At 39.1% G+C, this 7,696-nt stretch overlaps 1 pseudogene; it reads left to right on the forward strand.

The window, feature by feature from the left end:
• Positions 1–259: 259 nt before the first annotated feature.
• On the forward strand, positions 260–565 carry LOC101555888 (CDGSH iron-sulfur domain-containing protein 1-like; annotated as a pseudogene).
• Positions 566–7,696: the final 7,131 nt, after the last annotated feature.

The raw sequence follows: 7,696 nt of genomic DNA on the forward strand, positions 1-7,696 counted from the left end.
GCATAGCTTTCAGATGAAACCTTACAGGCTAGAAAGGAATGGTGTGATGTAACCAGCATACTGAATAAAGTAGACATCTAAACAAGAATAAGTCATACAGGAGTGGAGAACACACGTCTCACCGCCAGACTCGTGGCCTGCACAATACCCACCTGGAGTCAATGCCCTTAGGATGGCTCTTGCACCTTGACTAAGGCAAAATGCTTGAGCTGGTTTGTGCTTAGTGTCCTCTGTGACACACCTTGCAAGTGATGGAACTATGAGTGTGACTTCCAACCTATAAGCTGAATGAATTTCAGCCATTACCTTTGAGGATGAGACAGCTGCATTTGGTTACCTACCTTACAGAAATTTTACAGCAGAGATACTTGCAATAAGTCTATGGTCAACCTTCACATCCAGAAAGATAAACCCAAAGTCGTACATGTATTTGACATGGAAGATTTGTGACACAAAGCTGTGTAATTTCGTTGTTAGAGGCCCCAAAATTTTCTGTTCTGTGATGGAACTCACAGTGACTGGAGACAACATGGGACCTCTGATCTTTAAGAAGAGAGAAACTTAAATGAACAGTTTTGATGCTGTAGATCAGTTTGTAATGATGTTAACTGATTATTTCATTAGTATGACTACTACCATGTCTACCTAATTCACCTCCCCTGGGTTCTATGTGTGGTATATTGTAAACTGCAGCTTTCTTATTCATGGCATTTGCCTTACTTGTTGAGCCATTGTGGTACACATTCTTCGAACAGAAGGAGAAAGTTAAGAACAAAAAAGAATAAGTCATACAGCTAAGTTATGATTCAAATTCTAAGGTGAAATACAAAACTTCATTGATAAACAACAACAGAAGAAGTTCTATTTTTTAATTTTTTTTATTGAATCACCATGCTGAAAGTTACAAAGCTTTCAGGCTTAAGTCTCAGTTACATAATACTCGAACACCCATCCCTTCACCAGTGCACATATTCCACCACCAAGAACCACAGTAAACTTCCCCCCACCCCCCGCCCCCAGCCCCCCACCCCACCTGTGTAGTTGATAAATTTCACTTTACTTTCTCTTTACTTTGATTACATACAAACAAAAAACTCACTATTATTGTTTGGAGTTTCCCCCACAGAGTCGGACCTGCTGGAAAGGAAGCATTTGATAATTTATTTTCCATTGCCGAGAATGAGGAGATATAAGGTAGTGTGGCCATAGTAGCAGCTGTGAAGCTCTAGATTTCTGTATTTTAGTATTTTAGTGACTAAGTCCAGAGGGCTTTCTACCAGAGGTTGCATCATTGCTAGCTCGTACCTCTCTGTTACTTTATATTCCACATATGAGTGCAATCTTTCTGTGTCTGTCTCTTTCTTTCTGACTCATTTCACTCAACATGATACTTTCCATGTTGATACACTAATATGCAAATTTCATGACTTCATGCTTTCTAAAAGCTGCATAGTATTCCATTGTGTAGATGTACCAAAGATTTTTTAGCCAGTTATCTGTTCTCGGGCATTCGGTTTTTTCCAGATTCTGGCTATTGTAAACTGTGCTGCAATAAACATACAGGTGCATGCTTTCTAACAGCTGCATAGTATTCCATTGTGTAGATGTACCAAAGTTTTTTTAGCCAGTCATCTGTTCTCGGGCATTCGTTTTTTTTCCAGATTCTGGCTATTGTAAACTGTGCTGAAATAAACATACAGGTGCATGCTTTCTAACAGCTGCATAGTATATCATTGTGTAGATGTACCAAAGTTTTTTTAGCCAGTCATCTGTTCTCGGGCATTTGGTTTTTTTTTCCAGATTCTGGCTATCGTAAACTGCGCTGCAATAAACATACAGGTGCAGATGTCATTTCAAATATACTTTTTTGCTTCTCCGGGGTATATTCCCAGGAGTGGTATTGCTGGGTCAAATGGAAGCTGAATTTCAAATTTTTTGAGAATCGACCATATTGTTTTCCTAAATGGCTGAACCAGTCGACGTTCCCACCAGCAGTGTAAGAGGGTTCCTTTCTCCCCACATCCATGCCAACAGCGGTTGTTTTTGTTCTTTTGGATGACAGCCAGTCTCTGTGGTGTGAGGTGATATCTCATAGTGTTTTGATCTGCATCTCCCTGATGATTAGTGGTGAAGAGCATTTTTTCATGTGCCTTTTAGCCATTCGTATTTCTTCCTTAAGAAAGTTTCTGTTCATTTCTTCGCCCCATTTTTGATGGGGTTGGATGTTTTCTTTTTGTAGAGGTCAACCAGTGCTTTATATACCCTTGATATCAACCCTTTATCAGATGGGTATTGGGTGAATATCCTTTCCCATTCTGTAGATTGCCTTTGTATTCTGGTCACTGTGTCTTTCGCGGTGCAGAAGCTTTTTAGTTTAATATAGTTCCATTTGTTTATCTCTGTTTCTACTTGATTACTTAGTTCCGTGTCATCTTTGAAGATACCTTTAGCTTCAATATCGTGAAGGGTTTTGCCGACCTTGTCTTCTATGTACCTATGGATTGCTGTCTGATGTTGAGGCCTTTAATCCATTTTGATCTGACTTTTGTGAATGGTGTTAGGTCGATGTCTAAGAACATTTTTTGCATGTGGTTGTCCAGTTATACCAGCACCATTTGTTGAAGAGGCTTTCCTTGTTCCATTTTACATTTCTTGCCCCCTTATCATGGATCAGATGATCATATATTTTGGGTTGCATGTAGGGATATTCCACCCTGTTCCATTGATCCGCCGCTCTGCCTTTGTTCCAGTACCATACTGTTTTAATTGTTACTGCTTTATAGTAAAGTTTGAAGTTGGAGAGGGTGATGCTTCCCATCGTCTTTTTCCCAAGAATTGCTTTAACTATTCGTGGGCTTTTATTGTTCCATAAGAATTTCAGGAGTGTTTGATCAATTTCTTTGAAGAATTTCATGGGTATCCTTATAGGGATCGCATTGAATCTGTATAATGCTTTGGGGAGCATTGCCATTTTGACAATGTTAAATTTTCCTATCCATGAGCAGGGAATATGTTTCCATTTCCTCGTGTTCTCTTTTATTTCATTGAGTAGTGTTTTGTAGTTTTCCTTGTAGAGATCCTTTACTTAGTTAGGCTGATTCCTAGGTACTTGATCTTCTGGGGCAAGATTGTGGATGGGATTTTTTTTAATCTCACTTTCCTCTGACTCATTATTTGCGTATAGGAAGGCCATGGATTTCTGGTTATTGATTTTATAGCCTGCAACTTTGCTGTACAAGTTTATTGTTTCTAGGGGTTTCTTAGTGGAGGTTTTAGGATTCTCTAGGTATAGAATCATGTCATCTGCAAAGTGAGAGCTTGATTTCTTCCTTTCCTATCTGCATACCCTTAATGTCCTTTTCTTGCCTAATTGCTATACAAGTACTTCCAGTACTATGTTGAACAGAGGTGGTGAGAGTGGGCATCTTTGTCTTGTCCCTGATCTTAGAGGGAAGGCCTTTAGTGTTTCTCCATTAAGGATAATCCTTGCCATGGGTTTGTGGTAGATGGCTTCGACTATCTTGAAGAAAATTCCTTCTAAGCCTATTTTGGTGAGAGTTTTTATCATAAATGGGTGTCAGATCTTGTCAAATGCTTTCTCTGCATCTATTGAAATGATCATATGGTTTTTATTTTTACTTTTTTTTTGGTTTTTGGGTCACACCTGGCGATGCACAGGGGTTACTCCTGGCTCTGCACTCAGGAATCATCCCCGGTGGTGCTCAGGGGACCATATGGGATGCTGGGATTTGAACCCGGGTCGGCCGCGTGCAAGGCAAACTCCCTACCCGCTATGCTATCACTCCAGCCCCCTTATTTTTACTTTTGTTGATATGATGGATTATGTTGATTGATTTCCGAATGTTAAAACATCCTTGCATCCCCGGTATGAATCCTACTTGATCGTGATATATGATTTTTTAATGAGTTGTTGGATTCTATTTGCTAGTATTTTGTTGAGAATCTTTGCATCCGTGTTTATCAGGGATATTGGCCTGCAGTTTTATTTGTTTGTGGTATCTTTTTTTCCCTTTGGTATTAGGGAGATATGAGCTTCATAGAAACTGTTTGGTAGAGTCCCTGTTTCTTCAATTTCCTTGAATAACTTGAAGCAAACTGGCAACAGGTCCTCTTTAAGTATTTGTAAGAATTTACTACTGAATCCATCCGGGCTTGTGCTTTTGTTTTTGGGAAGACATTTGATAACAGTTTCAATTTCCTTGATATTACTGGATCTATTCAGGTTTTCCAAGTCATCTTGATTCAGTTTTGGGAGATTGTAGGAATCAAGGAATTCGTCCATTTCTATTAGGTGCTCTTGTTTCATGGCATAAAGATTTTCAAAGTAGTCTCTGATGATCTTTTGAATTTCATTGGTTTCTGTTGTTCTGTTTCCTTTTCATTTCTGATTCAGTTTATTAGGGTTCTCTCTCTTTCTTTCTTTATGAGTCTTGCTAGCGGTTTATCAATCTTGTTTATTTTCTCAAAGAACCAGCTTTTTTTTATTGATCTTTCGGACTGTATTTTGGGTTTCCCTATCGATAATTTCTGCTCTAAGTTTTATTATTTCTTTCCTTCGGTCTGGCTTGGGTTCCTTTTGCTGGTCCTTTTCTAAGATCTTGAGCTGCGAAGTCAAGCTCTCTATGTAGGCCCTTTCCTCCTTCCTGAGGAATGCTTGCAGGGCTATAAATTTTCCCCTTAACACAGCTTTAGCCGCTGTGTTTAACCTGTCCCATAGGTTCTGGTAGCTTGTGTCTTCATTCTCATTTGTTTCGAGGTATCTTTTGATCTCTTCCTTGATTTCCTTTTTGATCCACTCGTTGTTCAACAGGGAATTGTTTAATTTCCAGGTGTTCGATTTGGTGCTCCGTGTCTGTGTGTGCTTAGCTTCTATTTTCAGTGCATCATGGTCCGAGAAGATGGTTGATACAATTTCTATCTTGCTGATTCTGTTGAGGTATGTTTTGTGACCCAGCACGTAGTCTATTTTGGAGAATGTTCCATGTGCACTGGAGAAAAATGTATATCTTTCTTTTTGGGGTGTAAAGCCCTCTATAAGCTCTCTCTTCTATTTCTTCCTTCAGGGCCATTGTTTCCTTCCTGAGTTTTATTCTTGTTGATCTCTCCAGAGGTGATAAAGTGGTGTTGAAGTCTCCGACTACTATTGTGGTGCTAGTGATGTCTTCCTTAAAGTTTGTTAGGAGTTGCTTTAAATATTTAGCTCGTCGCTCATTAGGTGTGTATACATTCAAGAGTGTGATTTCTTCCTATTGTACGTATCCCTTGATGAATAGAAAATGACCATCACTGTCCCTTCTAATCTTTTTCAGTCTGAAATCTATGTTGTTAGATACTAGTATGGCCACCCCAGCTTTTTTGAGGGAGTTGTTTGCTTGTAGGATTGTTTTCCTTCCTTTGACTTTGAGCCTGTGTTTACTCTGACTGTTCAGGTTTGTTTCTTGTAGGCAGCAGAAAGTTGGGTTTACTTTCCAAATCCATTTTGCTACTCTGTGTCTCTTGATTGGTGCATTTAGCCCATTGACATTGAGAGAGATTATTGTCATGGGATTATGTGCCATCTTTCTGTAGGGTTTGCTGTTCTTGTTAGAGTTTTTCTTTGTTTTACAGCAGCCCCTTTAGACCTTCTTTTAGGTTTGGTTTTGAGTCTATGAAATTCCTGAGTTGTTGTTTATCTGAGAAATAGTGTATGGTTCCTTTGAGTTTAAGTGAGAGTTTAGCCAGATAGAGTAATCTTGGTGAGACATTCATTTCGCTGAGCTTTTTCACTATATCCCACCATTGTCTTCGGGCTTGGAGGGCTTCCTCTAAATATAGATCTGCTGTAAATCTAAGGGGTGATCCTTTGTATGTGATTTCCTTCTTTGACCTTGCTGCTTGCAGTATTGTGTCTCTGTCTGCGGCATCCATTATTATGACTATGATATGCTTTGGAATTTTTTTGTTGGGGTCCCTTTTAGTTGGCACCCTTCGGGCTCCTTGGATCTGGATGCCTGCTTTCTCCAGCTCTGGGAATTTCTTAGCAATGATGTATTTAACTGTGTTTTTTATTGGGATTTGTTCCCTGTGCTTCTGGTACTCCCATGATTCTTATGTTGTTCCTTTTGAGGTCATCCTCCAGGACTCTGATTCACCCTAGAGCCATTTTGAGGTCTATTGCCATTATTCGTTGTTGTTTGTAAGCTTTGTGCAGGTCATCTTCAAGCTCACTGATTCTGTCTTTTGCTGCAGTCATTCTACTGTTGAGGGCTACTACTGAGCTTTGTATTTCATCTACCAATTCCTTGACTTCTGTTTGTAGGGTTGAAATTTCTGCTCTCATTTCTTCCTGTATTTTCTTCGTGGTCCATTCCAAGGCTGTGTTCATATCCTCCCTTAGTTTATTGATTGTTTGTTCCATGGTTGTGTTCATATTCTCCCTTAGTTTATTGGTTGTCCGTTCCATGGTTGCTTTGAGTTCCTCGACCATCTTGACAATTTCTTCTCTGAGTTCTTTATCTGAGAGGAGGTTGTATTTGTGGGTGACCTGTATTGAGGTTTCTGAATCTCTTCATTTTCTGTTTGTGGTGGGTTTTTTTGATGTTTCTTCATGTTGTTATGGAACAATAGAAGTGAAAGCTCCCGATTCTATATCACTATTCCTCTTGATCCAGGAGGGGATTGTTGGCAAGCTAAATTGATAATGGTAATCTTTTCCCCCTTCTAGAATAGTTCCTTACATTTCTGCGATCTTCCTAGTTTATGTAGGGCTTCGAGTCAAGGCTTGAGTCTATGGTCTGTTTATGGGGGCTTTGTGTACCTAGTTGTATTTCTGACACTTTTTCTGGAATTAGGATGAGTTATATAGGCATATAGTGATTGAGATGGCCAGGTTGTTCTTCAAGTAATTAGGTCATAGGGATTTGTGACCTAAGTGCGTAGTACAGGAGAGGGAGAACTATAACTGCGGCCGAGTTAGCACTCTGAACACCACTGGCTGTAGCCAAAGGAATAAAAACTAATAAAAATATACAAATGCATGAACAGTAACAAGTCTCACAATGGAGAAGTTATTGGTGCCCACTCAAGCAAATCAATAAACAATGGGATTACAGTTTTAAAGTGTATATTATATGATTATCAAATAATCTATACACCAAGAAGACATAATACTCATTAACTTATATGCGTGGATCCTTTCCCATGAATGTTTTGTGTTTTGGAGATAGACGCCAAGAAGTGGCATCAATGGCTCATATGGGAATTCTATTACTATTTTTTTTATAGATCGCCATATTGCTTTCCATAATGGCTGAACAAAATGACATTATCAATCTTCAGAGGATGAGGGTTCCCTTCTTACCACAACCCTACATACATTGGCTATTTCCAGACTTGTTTTTTTAATTGAATCACTGTGAGATACAGAGTTACAAGGTTGTTCATGACTGGATTTCAGTCATACAATGTTCCTCCTGGGATCTCATATAATTTAGATGCTATTTTTCTTCAGCCTGCCTTACAAATCTCTGATGTTTCATTCATTTTTCCTTAATTTTATCTTCCTTGGTTCCTTTTGGGATGATTTCTCACAACTTGTCTTTTGTGGTGCTAATTATTTCCTCTGCTTCTGTACTCTGCTGTTTATTTCCTCTAATTGTACTTTTCCCCTTTCTTTATTGAATCACCGTGACTCACA

Source organism: Sorex araneus, chromosome X (assembly GCF_027595985.1).
Source record: "Sorex araneus isolate mSorAra2 chromosome X, mSorAra2.pri, whole genome shotgun sequence".
Classification (NCBI taxonomy): domain Eukaryota; kingdom Metazoa; phylum Chordata; class Mammalia; order Eulipotyphla; family Soricidae; genus Sorex; species Sorex araneus.